At 33.8% G+C, this 17077-nt stretch overlaps 1 pseudogene; it reads left to right on the top strand.

Annotated features, from left to right (window-relative positions):
- Positions 1-7810: 7810 nt before the first annotated feature.
- Positions 7811-12202, top strand: LOC132029306 (G-type lectin S-receptor-like serine/threonine-protein kinase At4g27290; annotated as a pseudogene).
- Positions 12203-17077: the final 4875 nt, after the last annotated feature.

Here is a 17077-nt window from a genome sequence, read left to right as displayed (position 1 = left end):
TGTGGAGCCCCACAAGAAAAGAAGGAAGAAATTAAATGGAAAGTTGGAACGTGTGGAACTCAAAAAAAAAAAAAGAGAAAGAAATCAGATGGAAACTTTGAAAAGGATTTTTGATTTTTTTTATTTTATTTTTTATGGAATAGGGAAGAAGGGTAAATGGAATTATCAAGAATTTGTCCCTTGTAAAATAATATTTTGACGAAATAAAAATTATAACACGTCGTTTTAAAATACGAGCTTCAAAATGAGTCCAATATTGATATACTTCCGAGCAATTGTTTATGAGGTGAAAATTGTTGATCCTTTCTCCTCTATTTAATTATTCTTGGGCTTCTAATTTAATAACTAGTACAATATATATTATGTCAAGATAATTAATAGTTAATATGTAGAAAAATAAGGATTTAGCAAAGTGTTTTCTTGTAATTGATTTGACGAGTCCAAACCCGAAAATAAAATGATGACGAACCATTTTAAATTTGTGATAAAGTAATGCTCGTAATGTTGAAAATAAAAGTAGCGATATTAATAGTAGTAGCAATAAAAAATAAAATAGTGAAAATAAGGTATTTAACTCGTCAGTAAATTTAGAAGCCCGAGTGAATAAAATTAAATAAAGGAGGGACAAAATTGGGTGTCAACATAATCTCCACTCAAATAAAAGATGCAGCAAGGTAGTATCAGTACAAATACTATGTACCGATAGATATCATAGGTCGATTAAGATTAGTATCATGCCTATGTTAAAAAAATTAACAATATAGGCAGATAGGCACAATAACACATAACTAAATAATGTCATCAACAGAAAACAACCAACACAGGATAAGATAAATCTAGCCATCAATCAATCACCGAATTGATATAAGTTCAGTCATCAGCCAAAAACTGATATAATATGAGTCTGATGCAAAGCAATGCGATAATGGAAGTATCTAAATCATGTACACACATGCTAAATGGTATTGTTTCCCTAAATAGTCATGACCTGCAGGGGACCCATGGTGTCCATATACCACTCGCTCCGGAACTGACCTCAGATCACGAGCCCATAACTAGGCCACATCCTCACCCCCTGTCAAATGTGCCTTTCTAAATGCATTCTTTCTGTATCTCATCATAATATGAATCTTAACGTATTTCCAGTCCAATAGTCAAGAATTATAAGGCATCAAGCCACAAATCATATCAAGACTTAAGTAAATTAACTCATCAACCTAGTGAATGTGTAATCATCTCAATCAATAAGAAGAGCATATATGAAGTCCTTCCTTCTTATAACATAACAGATACACCTCAAGTTTTCGGTACATAAAGTAATGGCGACCAACCCACATAATCAATCAATTAGTACCAACATAGGAATTTACAACCAGACTTCATGTCCAAAGACCTATACATGTTTTCTCCCAATACATATACATTCAACTAATCAAAGTCTAACTCAAGTAAACTATAACCTACCTCAAAGCCGAACTGGAACAATGCAATTATTCTGCAATAGTTTTCCCCTTTCGCAAAGCTTCGAACATTCAAAGTCTAGAAATCATAACGCTAAGTGAGTCAGGAATCATCTACTCAACAACAATAATTTGGGGAAGAAAGCCCCACTACCTCTGCCCTTTTTCAATGGGTGAACTATCATTAGGTGTGAATTCATCCTAAAATCAATCCCAACAATCACATCATAGCAATTCATGGGTTTTCAAATCAATTCAACCCCTTTCAATTAGTTTTTAGGTTAAAGCTTCCATTTTAATTGGAACCCTAAGTCTCAATCAATCAATTCCAACATTAATAATCAAAATCTCATTCTAGGAAGTTATATTCAAAATCTCATTCTAGGAAGTTATATTCTATACTCCTAGATGATTAAACAACAACGAAATCAACAATCCATTCATTATTTAAGGGTTTCATAAATTCTAGGGTTCTAACCTTTCAATTCACCATTAAATAACCTTAGACGGATGTAGGAACTTAAGACGATTATGGAATGAATAAAGATAAAGGTTGGGACTTACCTTGATGAAGAGTGGTGCCCTAGGCCCTAGCCTTAGAAAAATCACCTTAATAATTCTTGGGAACTGTTTTTGGTGCTATATGGGGAATGGGTTTGAGCTATGGAAATGCAACACCGTTTCTGCCTCCCGTCGACTGTTGCAGCGGTCAACATTCGCTATGGCGGTCACGCTATAGCAGGAATGGTCCCGGTATGGCGGACCTCATTTAATTTCCCCATTTCCTGCGGCAGCTAGCCTTGCGCTGCTATGGCGGACTCGCTACAGCGGTAATACCACCACTGCAGCGGTCCAAATCGACCAGTGAGCTTTGGTTTTTCACCTAAAATCCCAACACCAATCTGAGGCCCTATCGACGCAAACCAAACATGCATATATACATAAAAACACACTACGAACTCTCCCGCGGCCTCGGAATTCCCAAGGGAGGTCTAATTTACCAAGTCACCCCCCAAAATGAACATACAACAAGTTTCAAACAATGCGCAACAACAAACAAATCAAGTTTCAGTTTTTAGACTTCTAACTCCTTGAGTTCCGATTAAGCTCATTTCTATTCTCGGGAAGGTACTAGCAATGGTAAAATGGTCAAAGCCCCCATAACGACCTTGCTGGTCGTTACAAATTCATACCCTATTTTTTAGCATTGAACATGTACTGCTAGTGTTTCAACGAAGGGGAATATCAATACCAAACCAACAAAACTCAAATTTGAATATACAAATGAAGTAATTCACAACTGAAGCTTCTGGGATAAACACACAAACTGAACAGATTTAAACCAAAGTAAACCTACATATTCATTATCCTATAGCCATACAATAACAAAAGGTAAGCAAAGAAACGAAAGAATCAATAGGAAAAAAAGAATAACACCAAAGGAGAGGAAGTGAAATACTACTGAATTTTGCCATGCCTCTATTCCCTGTTAAAAGTAAATTTAGTTTTACCTTACTAATTTAGTTTATAATGAAAAGGAGAGGCTGGAAATCCATGTTGGTTAAGTAAATTCCATTAGCAACTTGAATTGAATGAATTAATTAAAAGTTTACTGCCTTAAACTAAGGAAATACCTGGCCACTTTGCATATGAGATATAAGTGTCACTAAGCCCTCTTTTAACATTTTTTGCTCACGCACTAGATGAGCTTCCATGACTTCTCGATTTTTTCGCTCCTCCTCAATCTGATTTTGTACTTTCATTAGCTTGAATTTTACGTTCCCTTGTTCCTTTTGTTGTGCTTGCAGTTGTTCTTGAATTTCATTCATGGATTTCCTACTGGAAGGCTTAACACCTGAACCTTGGCCACGATAATATCCTGACCTTCTCCAACAATTTTCATAAAGGTAGCATTCACTATGGGGTCCACATCAGCACCCTCTTCAATTTCTTGAATTTGTTCATCAACAAACTCTTTCACCTTATCCTACAAACAAGTTACACCAGCTTTAACCATCAAGATGTGTTTCAACAAACTCACATTCTATGAATAAAGATAAGAGTTTTTCATGTACATTTATTTTAGCAGAGGCATCAACCCAATGTCGGTTCTTCATGCGAGTCATTTCCCAAAGTTTCTGAAAATTGGCTCTTTTCCAGTGTTTGTATCTTTCTATCAACACAAATCAAATTACGTTATTAACTCCACCTTGTTGGCAAAAGAAAATTTATTCCCAACAATAACAATTTATTGTTGCCAATTCTGATTGATTTAAAATTTACTATATTTCCCATTAAATATGGCAACAAAAATCTAAAATATTTGGTAACAAGAAATAAATTGTGGTTAGAAAGTTTTATGATATAGCAACAATCAAATTACATTGTTGTTGTTTATTGACATTCGCCAACAAAACTATTATTGTTGCTAAAATATCGTTGCTAATTTTTAAATTTAAAAGTTTTCATATTAAACGTAGAATATGGCAACAAAATTAAAGTGTTTGCCAACAGAAATGAATTTGTGGTTAAAAGTTCTATGATATGGCAACAATTTTATCGGAAAAGGTTCAAATATGCCATCGAACTATCGGAAATGGCTCATTTATGCCATTCGTCAATAGTTTGGCTTATTTATGCCATCGAACTATCAGAAATGGCTCATCCATGCCATTTTTCATTAACGCAGGTTTTACAATACCAGATATGACACTTGGCCTCCAATTAGAGGTCCATGTCGTTTAATTAAACCAATAACATTTGTGGGTCGGGTTTTAGTTTAATTTAGGATTTAATTTGTCTTTGGTTTAATTAAACGACGTGGACCTCTAATTGGTGACCAAGTGTCATATCTGGTATTGTAAAACCGACTTTATTGAAAAATGGCATGGATGAGCCATTCTTGATAGTTCGATGGCATAAATGAGCCAAACTATTGACGAGTGGCATAAATGAGCCATTTCCGATAGTTCGATGGCATATTTGAGCCTTTTCCGCAATTTTATTAAGTTGTTGCCATTTATCGAATTTTGCAAACAACATTATAGTTGTTGATAAAAAGTTGTTGCAAATTTCCTACTTTCTTGTAGTGAGTAATTTAAGGATTGAGATCAATAAAACATATTTTAAAAGTAGTGCAACCACTAAGAATTCCATGAACTTTCTAACTCAATAATTAATAATAAGGGTAAAATAGGTATGAAATGGTAAATTATCTCTTGATTTTCCAAACTGCACAAGTAGAAATGGATAATAATTTTCAGTATACGGACCAGTAAAAATGGATAGAGGGACTATAATTATTTCTAATTCAATTCCCAAACGTACAATTAGGGGTGATATAGTACATTATTATTTTATTTATTAGTTTTTAATCGGTGTGCCAACTCAACTATTGACAAATAAAAATGGCCGAACGGAGTAATGGTACTCAAAATAATAAAATAGAGTTCGTTTTTTGTTAAATCAAAACAAAATGTTCTTTGAAAAGGAAAGACAACCATGGAGTATATATGGGAACAAAAGTAACACAAATGTTTTCCCAACGATATTTTCTCTTCATTGTTTTCCAAAATCTTTTCTAAAACCTCGTTATTTCAGAAACTAAACAAACGAAGCCATTGCAAAACAATTTTGTGGCTTACGTTTCTCGATATTGAAGAAGTCTTTTAAAGAAGACATAATACATAAATAGGCCTCAAACTTGGCATCATTTTTAAGAATGTCTTCCAACTTTGAGTGTGCACAAGTAGGCACTGACATGACACATAAATTTTGGAGGTGTCTAGATGATCATTTTGTTAGTTAAAGTGTTCAACTGATAAAGTAGAAACAAGTTGAGGTGCCTACTTGTGCACACTCAAAATTGAAGGGCATACTTAAAAAAATGAGACTAAGTTTGAGGGCCTATTTATGTCGGTTTTTATGTTTTGTTTATTTTAGCAAATAACATCTCCATATCACAAAACATGGTTTGTTTAAGGAAACAAAATATTCTTTTCCGAAAAACACATTATAAGTAACAATTGCAGATACTCTCTTCGTCCAATTTATGTGATGATGTTTAACTGAGGACGAAATATAAGAATATATAAATAGATTCTTTTAAAATTTATAATTTAAAATAAGATATAAATATATATTAATGTGACTATAAATTAATAATTTTAATGAAGTGTAGTCATCCCTCTAAAGGAGACAATGACAGGAACTAGCCGAATATTTGTATTAATTAATGTTAATCCTTTAATTAGGAGGAAAGGAAGTCAACTTTATCACTTCAATTTATGAGTTAGTATGACATTCAAAGGCTGCGACAATTACTAAATTCCATGCCTAATTTGATGCACCACCTAGAAATAAAAGCAAAAAATACGTGCAATAATACATTCTCGCCCCCACAAATGAAAAGGAAAAAGATAAATTCCCACACCCCACGCACATTTGCCAGCGTACTTTGTTTCCCCCAGATTTTTGGAATTTGCGTTTTTAAATCTAGCATTTGGCCATAGAAAATTGAAACATGACTTGGGTAAAGTTTTTTAAGTTTTAAAAATGTGTTTGGCTATAGTTTTTCAAAACATATTTCACTTTTTTTTTTTTTGGAAACATGGAACATTACTTATACCTATAAGTTTTAAAAACTATCAAGAATACCCAATCATACAAAATATACGTGTTTGATAATCCCAAATTATGCAGAACATGATAATTTAATAACAACTGCTAATAACACACTTACTAGCTACTATAATTCAGATTACAATATAAAGATCCATTTTTATCTTCACAACGGATTTCTATAGTTGATGAAGCAATTTTCCCAAGAGTTTCTTCTTCTACTGTTTGGGCACGTTCACTTTATAGAAGGGACTGCTTTAGTTGTGAAAACATGATAGATACGGCTTTAATGGAGGAACATGGTAAATAGAATTAGTTGGGTCATAGATAGAGATGAGACTTTTTTTTATAAAATACAAAAGCTTGGGTAGTTCTTAAAAGTCTTGAAAAGGCCAAAACATAGATCTTGGCCCAAAAACAGGTTTTGAGCCAGAATTTGGGATTTGTTTTCATAATCTGTCAAAATTTTATGACCAAACAAAGATTTGAAAACAAATCTTAAAATTATGCTCCCAAAATCTATGACCAAAGGGGAGCTTCTCACCATAAATCCTCTCAATTTCATTTCCCCTGAAACACTTTTCTTTTTAATTTTTATTTCAAGGAGCGCCTCTTTATATTTTTTTAACCTTTAATGTGCTTCTTTTGGACCATAAACTTTAAAAGTATTTTTCTTTCTTAAATTTTGTCCCTAATCAAACACATTAACATAAAATCAAAAGGAGGGGGTAATCTCATTTGTTTGCACTTAATAAAGGTTTGAATCTTAATCATATGAATCTCAACCATTAAGTACGTTTGTTTTTAGAGTTGAATCTAAATCATTTGGATTTCAATCAGTGTGTTTGTTTTTCTCATTTTACAACCACTTAATCGGTCTGAATATCTAAATGATTAACACCTATAACAAAAATTTAATATGATTAAGAATTTAAGATGCTAGGATCGACTTTCACCACTAAACATTATCACTGCCATCATTATCAACTACTTACCACCAGCCAAAACCACAGTCATCCACATGAAATCACCACAGTCAGTTTCACCACCGGTAGCCACAGTTGACGATCATTACCATCAATCACTATCGACGACTACCACCAACCGCCTCCATTATATATCTCCAACCACCATTAACTCTCAATATCATCCACTACAACTATTAGCCGCTACCACCAATTACTATCATCGTTAATCACTATTGTCAACCACCACTACCACTAGCTAATAGCTATTATTCACAACTACCACCCGCACACACGACCATCACTATTAACCATCACTACCTCCAACTACCATAATTATCTTTTAAATATATTTTGTTGATATATCACTATTAGATTAAGTAGTGTTTTATTTGAATTTTATTATTTATTAATTTTCAAATAAACATAAGTGTGATATATTCAGATTTAATTTTGGAAAAAATAACGGTCTTAATTATTTAATATTCAGACCATAATACACATTTAATCTTAATAAAATAAATGAGGCCCAAGTCTTAGGGAAAGTCAAAATTGTTTGTCCACATTGCTGGTTGACAACTTCACCTTAATTTTTTTCATTAGATTAGTTCTAGCTTCTAATTAGACATTTGACTTTAATATTTTTATTGTTTACCCTACCTGTTTTCTAGAATTCAGACACCAATTTTTAATGTCCTACTGTTTCTGCAGGTCTAAATCATCTTATAATATTTTTCCCTTTTCTGAATAATCATAGTTTTGAGCTGCAGCAGCAATGAATTTTCAAGTAAGTTCTTTTCTGATGCTTTTCTTGTTATTGACTTTCTTGTTCCTTACTTTATCTCCATGTTTTGCACAAGAAGACCAGCATTATGCATCAATTGGAAACAGTATTAATGCAAATAAATCAATTATTGTTGGTGTTACTATTGTCTCTTCTGGTGGTAACTTTGAGTTGGGATTTTTTACAACAGAAAATGCTTCAGATTATTACTTAGGCATATGGTACAAAAACATAAGTCCACAAACTGTTATGTGGGTAGCAAATAGGGAAACATTACTTTCTTTCTCTGAGATGGATAATGCAGAATTTACAATTAGGAATGGCAATTTGGTGCTCCTGAATGGGACGCGACGAATAATATGGTCAACAAATGTCAACTCCAAAAATCCTGACTCTGTCACTGCTGTTCTTGGTGATGACGGAAATTTTGTTTTAAGAGACGGAATAAATTCAACGTCTCCAGTACTCTGGCAAAGTTTTGACCATCCTAGCAATACATTCGTGCCCCGTTCAAAAATTAGCTACAATAAAAAAACCAAAGTATTGAAATCCATCACATCTTGGAGGAGTTTAGAAGATCCTAGTCGAGGGCCGTTCTCTATAGAGATCGATCCAATAGGTGGCGCGTTCAGAGCAATGTGGAACGGTACAGAGGAATATTGGAGCAGTGGAACATGGACCGGAGATACATTTACGAATTTGCCATATACTAAACCCCATACTACTGTCAACTATACGTATATCAACGATGACAATGAGGTTTCATTCACCTATTCCTTATATAGTCCGTTACTCATATCAAGATTTGTGATTGATGTCACGGGGGAATTGAAGCAATTCACATGGATCGATAGTTCTAAGCAATGGAACGTGTTTTTTCTTCAACCAGCACAGCCATGTAACGTCTATGCTTACTGTGGGGCATTTGGAACTTGCAATCCTAACTCAAGTTCGTTATGCAGTTGTTTGCCTGGTTTCGTTCCCAAATTAAACAACGATTGGGATTTGAATATTTTTTCTCAAGGATGTGTTAGGAAAACAAATTTCAGCTGCAGTAATTCCGGTGCTCCGTTTAAGGACAAGTTTTTGTTGACGTCCCATGTGACATTACCCAAATACTATGAAACTGTCAGAGTTACAAGTGCGACAGAATGTGAATCTACTTGTTTCCGTAATTGTTCTTGTACTGCTTATGCTTATGATGGCACTGAATGCTTAACATGGAGTGGAGAACTTCTTAATCTGCAACAACTGTCTCAAGATGATGCTAGAGGAAGAAACTTATTTATCAAACTTGCGGCTTCTGATTTTCCAAGTGATCAAGGTAATGGAAAATTTTGAACTAATATCAAATGTTATGCGCTTTATGATTGCTGCAGCCGTTTTAGAGCCTTTTTTGACTTGTTATCAACCTTCAAAAACACAATACTTTGATTGACAGACAGGATGGCACCTTCTTGTAGTCGAAATTCTTCTGTCTTATTGGCATTTCACTCCTCAATTTTTTTGAGTAGGTGTCTGTTGGCATTTTGGTTTGAATGGAGTTGATCCCAAGATGTCATGCCCTCGCGCCGTGTCGCTCGCTTGGCTTCGACCAAATGATCTGATTGATTGAGAAATCTTGTGCCTTTTTCCTTAAAAGCAATTGTTTTCCGAAAAGGCACCTGTTCCGTGAAGGCAATTGTTTTCTGAAAAGGCACATGCCTCGGTCAAATGATCTGATTGATTTTACACACTGGACTTCGAATTCTTCTTCCCCTCTCCTTCTGAATTGTTTTCAAAAATAAAAGTAAGTGTCAAGTGTGATTCGCTCAGTTCTTCGAGTTCGCTGAAGTTCTGTAATTTGAAGTGCCACTTTACAGAACAGATTATTATATTTTATCCGAGATATTAATCCGAAACCTTGGGCAACAGTGAGGGAATTAAATTCCTTAAGGACACGCAGTGAAATTTGTGGGCTCGGAAATTTAGTTTATTTAACAAATCTGTTGTTTAATTTTTTCGAATACAGAAAGATAACAACATCTACTTATTTTTGATTGAGCAGCAACAAAGCAGAAGCAATCTTCGATAAGGCTCAAAGCCATCGCCCCTGCAACAGTTTCTGTCGTAATTCTACTAGTATGCTGCTTTATGTACATTTACTGTAGAAGAAGGATTGCAAAACGAAAAGGTAAATCCAAATAAGATGTTATATACTTTTATATAACAATAGTTCTTGAATTTTTTTTGGTTACAGCTCTATCTAAATAGTGTTTTCTAACTCATAATAGTTGGTCATTTATTTAGTCCAAAGGAATCATCTGGATCAATGGAAGAGTAGTGAAAACGCCATTAATGATTTGACAAATGAAGATGACGAAAATAGCATCGACGTTCCATTTTTTAGTTTGGAAAGCATATTGGCTGCAACAGATCGTTTCTCGGAGGCAAACATGCTCGGACAAGGTGGCTTTGGACCTGTTTATAAGGTCTTTGATATCTTGCATATCCGTCCTTATTTATAATATGCACTTTTTTTTAGTCTATATGTATTTAGAAACAGTTTAAATTTTTCATTTTACCCTTGATGAGATTTATTATCATACAAGTATCTATGGCTTGTTTTAGACCAAAAATTTCAAAAGTCTTTCTTTCTTAAACTCCGTATTCAGTCAAATTGCATCACATAAAATGTGATGAAGGGAGTATACCTTATTTGTGCACCTCTCTGTGCGTGTGTGTTTCAACTATGTACTTCAATTTGAGTTCACTATATTGATACGATTTATATATTCCTTAGGGAAAATTTCCAGGCGGCAGAGAAATTGCAGTAAAAAGGCTATCAACACAATCTGGACAGGGCATAGAAGAATTCAAGAATGAAGTGCTATTAATTGCAAGACTTCAACATCGGAATCTTGTTAGACTTTTGGGGTACTGCGTTCAGGGAAACGAGCAGATTGTACTTTACGAGTACATGTCAAATAGAAGCTTGGACACATTCATATTTGGTTAGTTTACACTTGCTAGTTTTCCTTTTATCCTTTGATCAAATTAAAAGTTAAATATCGCAAATAATTAATATTAATTTCTTTCCATACAAGATAAAGAAAATCGTGCATTGTTGGATTGGGAAAAGCGATTTGATATTATACTTGGAATTGCCCGTGGACTATCTTATTTACATCATGATTCAAGGGTGAGAATCATCCACAGAGATTTGAAAACTAGTAATATTCTACTAGATGAAGGAATGAATCCCAAGATTTCTGACTTTGGCTTAGCAAGGATTGTTCAAGGAAACGCTACACAAGCAAATACGAGAAAAGTTGTCGGAACCTAGTAAGTTAAACACATTATTTCAAACTTTTAGACTGCTGCTTATAGAGGAGGATTTAGAATTTAAACTTAACGAGTTCAACCTTTAAGGTTATTAGCAGTGAACCCATTGTACTTTTGAAATTATGGGCTCATATTTAATATATGTTGAAATTTTCGTGTGTTTTCAATAAAACTCTGTATATCATGTCGAAAATACTTTGGATCCACCAGACTTAGCACTATGAAAAGTCAAAAGTTATATTTTGATTGGAACTTTTGTTTTAGATTTTTTTTTTTTTTTTAAGGATATGATTCAACGTATTTTACTAATATTGTGTGATTATTTGGTCTCAATTAGTGGCTATATGTCTCCGGAGTATGCCTTTGGATGGATTATTCTCAACTAAGTCCGATGTCTTTAGTTTTGGAGTAGTTATACTTGAAATCATCAGCGGCAGAAGAAACACGGGATTTTACAGGGAAGAGGGAATAAACCTCTTAGGACATGTGAGTGAAGACATTAACTAAGTAAATTTTCAATATTTGATGTTCACTTTATGACATTATTTTGGTGTTATGATGCAATTGCAGGCTTGGAGATTGTGGAAAGAGGAGAAGGCCATCAATTTTGTGGATGAATTGTTACTTGAAAGTACATGTAACATAGATGAAGTAATAAAATGCATTAATGTTGGTCTGTTATGTGTACAAGAAAACTCTAGTGATCGTCCAACTATGTCCAATGTTATAGTAATGCTTGGAGGTGAAAGCATAATGACTCTTCCAAGACCAGATCGACCAGCATTTGTGGCAAGAGCGACTGTTTCTAGTACGTCTACAACTTCCTCTACCAATAATGGGTTAACAATTACAATTGAACAAGGTCGATAAATATGGGAAAATGAGTGCATCAAACATTGAGTTGAAACTAATGTGATTCACTTTTCCCATAGTGGACATCAGATTTATGATTTTCTTGTATTCAAAACTGAAAATTTGTCTTCCCTAATTTATGATAACATGTATGTATCGAATTTTTTGTATTTCAGGCAACATTAAATTTAAACGAATTAAACCTGGTGGTGGCCTAAATGGTCTCAGATTGCTAATATATAGAGGTACCAACAGAGTGCTTGTGACGGAGTAAGGGCCCTTCTCACATCCTACTAGTCGCCTGGCAGGAAAGACTTTCTGAATGTGGTAAAATAACTTGGGATAATGCCATCATCACAGGGGAGCAGTAAACCAAATACTTGTTGATCCACAAAAGCTAAGGAAGAGGCAACAAAAAACCTCAAATCTGAATATTAGAGGGATGGTCTAATTGGGCCTTTGAAAGACTGATTAGACTAGTTATAATTTACGGAAAAGGCTCAAATATGCCATCCAACTATCGAAAATGACTCATTTATGCCACTCGTCAATAGTTTGGCTCATTTGTGTCATCGAACTATAGGAAATGACTCATTTATGCCATCGAACTATAGGAAATGGCTCATTTATGCCACTCATCAATAGTTTGACTTATTTATGTCATCGCCCGTTACCAAAATGACTCATTCGTGCCATTTTTCATTAACGCCAGTTTTATAATACTAGATATGACATGTGGCTCCAATTAGAGGTCTACGTCGTTTAATTAAACCAGCCCAATTTTAAATACCAAATTAATAAAAAACCCGATCCATACATCTTACCCACCCACAACCATAATCTTGTTGGAGGCCACATGTCATATATGGTATTGTAAAACCAGTTTTAAAGAAATATGGCATCGATGAGTTGTTTCGATAATAGGCGATGGCATAAATGAGTCAAACTATTGATGAGTGGCATAAATGAGCAATTTTCTATAGTTCGATGGCATAAATGAGCCATTTCCTATAGTTTGATGGCATAAATGAGCCAAACTATTGATGAGTGGCATAAATGAGCCATTTCTGATAGTTGGATGACATATTTGAGCCTTTTCCGTATAATTTATAAAGTTCCTTCATAGCGCTAAGAAAACCTTTTGTAGATAAAATGTATTTAGAGGTCATTAGGAGGGAATTGGGATTTCAGTCTACTACTGCTAACAGAAAGGGAATTGGTACTTTTGGGATCACAATATCACATGTACAATGGGTTCAAATAAATCTCAGCAGATTAGTTTTAAGGTGCAACACAACATTTGTAGAACACCTAGTTCTGTTACTATAGCCTATGTTAAGACTAAGCAAGAAGGAGAAAATATGTGTGGAACAATCTTAAGGAACTCAACAATAACATACATGGTCATCCTTGGGTCAATTTGTGGTGATTTTAATTTCATAATTGAAGCATCAGAGAAGAAAAAGGGACATAATGCATAGAGTTGATGAAGTCGACCATAGAGTTAATAGAAGTGTCGACTTCATCAACTATGTGGAGAAATGTGGTATGGTGGATGCTGAATACACTGAATGTCGATCTACATGGTAAAGTGGGAGGAAAATGTGGAAAAAAAATTCTCAAAGGCTTGATAGTGCTATGTTTAATTAAGAATGGCATGAGTTATTCTTAGTTGCCACCATTAGACGTCTAGCCAAAACAGGATCAGATCATCATGCAATGTTATTCCGTTGTGGTTCAATAGATACAATCCAATCAGATACTTGAAAGAGAACGGCCAATTGACTTATATGAATTATATCTGTCAAGATATTTGCAACATTACAGAGAATTATAGGCCGACTTGTTAGGGTTTTTTGCCCTGATTTTCTTACCAAATTTGAGTTTTACTTTTCTCTTGAAGGAAAATCAAATTATTACCATAATTGCTTTTACTTTTCCTGAAAGAAAAAAATGATTCTCTTCCATATTTGGTATCCCTTTGTCTTGGAGGAAAAGTTTTGGATATCTATAAATTGAAGACTTTCTTCTCACAACTAAAACACAATAGCATCCACAATGTAGTCGTTAAAGAGAGTTTTGTTTAGGGGGAGATTATTCTCTCAATAGTTTTCATCATTCTTTTAAATTAGTTTTTGATTTGATATGTAGGCCAGTTGGCTAAACTATATTAATATATTATGCTTCTTTTTTAGTATCGTTTTCTTTGTCATCTGATTTATCGCCGTCAAAGTTTGCAATTATTAGCTTCTGCATGACGCCCTGATTATTTCGATCTCAACAAGTGGTATGAGAGCCAATGGTTGAAAGAGTTTGAAGACAGGCTTAATGCAGATTCAAATCAAGCTGCAATGCCAATTTCACGATAATGAAGATTTTGTCCGGACTACTACATGTGGAGACGAAGTTTCAACCATATTTTCAATATTCTTGCTACTGCATCTTTGAAAATAAAAACAAAATATTTTTTAAACCATTTTTAACCCATAATATTTTTAACCTTATTTTTAACCATGACAAGCAGCAGTGATAAAGATTATGTGAAGAAGGAAGATGAAAATTATTTTGTCAAGAAAATCCAGGCCAATAGGGGAGATTTGTTAGGGTTTTTTACCCTGATTTTCTTACCAAATTTGAGTTTTACTTTTCTCTTGAAGGAAAGTCAAATTATTACCATAATTGCTTTTACTTTTCCTGAAAGAAAAACATGATTCTCTTCCATATTTGTTATCCCTTTGTCTTGGAGGAAAAGTTTTGGACATCTATAAATTGAAGATCTTCTTCTCACAACTAGAACACAATAGCATCCACAATATAGTCGTTAAAGAGAGTTTTGTTTGGGGCGGGGTGGGGGGATTATTCTCTCAATAGTTTTCATTATTCTTTTATACTCCCTCTGTTTCAATTTATGTGAACCTATTTCCGTTTTAGTCCGTGCCAAAATGAATGACCTCTTTCCTAATTTGAAAACAAATTCACTTTATGAAGTGATTTACAGCGACACAAATATTCAAGACTTATTTTGAACCACAAGTTTCAAAAGTCTTCACTCTTTCTTAAATGTCGTGCCCAATCAAATGGGTTCACATAAATTGAAACGGAGGGAGTATTAGTTTTTTATTTGAAATGTAGGCCAATTGTCTAAACCATATTAATATATTTTGCTTCTTTTTTAGTATCGTTTTCTTTGTCATCTGATTTATCGCCGTCAAAGTTTGCAATTATATAAAAATAATAATAGAAAAACTCTTTAATAGGTAAATACACCCCATAAGTAAATGTAGAATTAGATAAACTACAAGTTCTCAATAATAAATCATAAATTTCATGGTTTTTTCTAAGCGATTTCTGAAATTTCCATCACAATTTAAGTTGTAAAGTGATTTAAATTGAATTTAACAATTATAGAATAGCATAAATTTTTATAATACACTCCTTTCGTCCATTTTTATTTGTCCATTATCTTAAAAATATATGTCCACTTTTACTTGTAAGTTATATAGTTTGAAAAACCAAGACATAATTTACCACTTTATACCTATTTTACCCTTATTATTAAGTACTCCAATTCATTTCTCATTTTATTTATTATTTATTAAGAGTGTCCCAAGTCAAATATAGACAATTAAACATGGACACAGGAAGTAATAAACAAAAGAAATTATAAATAAAAAATAAAAAAAATGAATTTTGATCTCATTCCAAAATTCCCATTGAGTCCCAAGTTTTTCGATTTAAATACTCACAAATTTGAGATTCAGAGAAATGTTTAATTTAAGGGATTTTGAAGTTTCTATTTTTGTGTTCTCGCTAGAGATCACAGATAAAATAATAGAAAGAGGAAAAGAAAATATAAATAATAAAAAGATAAATAGAAAATTGAGAGAGGCGAAAAGAAATTCTTGGTACAAGTAAGTAAAAGCGCAAGAAAGAAGGGAGTGGGAAAATGTTCAAGATAGATTCAAACTTGTGTCGCGCGTAGGTGGCACCTTTGTCTAATTTACGACTGGGGTGGCAGGATCAAATATTTAACCTAATTTAAGCAAATTACAACATAAATATATAAAACATTTATTAATCGAGGGGGTGCCATGCCACCCCCACCCTAAAGGGTGGATCCGCCCCTGAGTCACCAGATAACCAAATCAAGATTAGCACTGATGTAATTAGTTGTAAATATTAGAAAAGCCGGTGCAGGTGGAATTTTCAGGATAAAAGTGGTGACATTCTTATGACTTCTGCAGAAATCTTCCTTATTGCTCTAGTAATTCTGTTGAGGTTAAGGCAACTCTTATGGCAATTGAGTGGTGTGAGGTGACGAACTATAACAATTGCATTCTTGAAATGGATTCATTGTTGGTATTGAATATTTTGAAAGGTATCAATGGCATTCCATGGAATCTGGAAGAAAATGTATAAAGCTTAAAAGAAGAGTTCAAACATATCATATTTTCGCTGTCCCAATTTATGTGAAAATGTTTGACTGAATACAAAGTTTAAGAATGAAAGAAAGACTGCTGAAACTTGAGATCTAAAATGACCATAGATATTTGTGTGACTATAAATTATTTTAGTAAAGATAATATGAGAAGTTTAAAGTTAAACTGACCTAGATATAAAAGGTGTCATTCTTTTTAGTGCTGACTAAAACGAAAAGAATGTCAAATAAATTGAACCGGAGAGAGTATTAAAGTCCATCACTACTTCGGGGAAGCAAATGATGTAACAGATACTTTAGCAACGTTTGGAAGGACAATCCAGGATAGTCCATTTGTGAAGATATTCTTCAGTCTGGCAAAAATGCCCCAGAAAATCAGGGGACACTTCACACTACAGAATGGACAAGTTTCAAATTCCTAATTTTAGAATTAGGCAAATCAAAATTAAACCAATCATTTCAAATGTTAATAGAGGAAATGGATAATTTGGTAAAAGGAATACTAATCCAATATGAACAGAATCATAGGAAGGATAATCAGAAGAGGTATTCCAACCTTGGTGGATTCTCATAAAAGGGGCTACATGGAGGTACAGGAATACAAAATACTGGTATATGCACAACAAGAATATGT

The sequence above is a fragment of the Lycium ferocissimum genome, chromosome 9 (assembly GCF_029784015.1).
Source record: "Lycium ferocissimum isolate CSIRO_LF1 chromosome 9, AGI_CSIRO_Lferr_CH_V1, whole genome shotgun sequence".
NCBI classification, from domain to species: domain Eukaryota; kingdom Viridiplantae; phylum Streptophyta; class Magnoliopsida; order Solanales; family Solanaceae; genus Lycium; species Lycium ferocissimum.
Note: the sequence above shows the minus strand (reverse complement) of the source record. Positions and strands in the feature narration are given on the sequence as shown.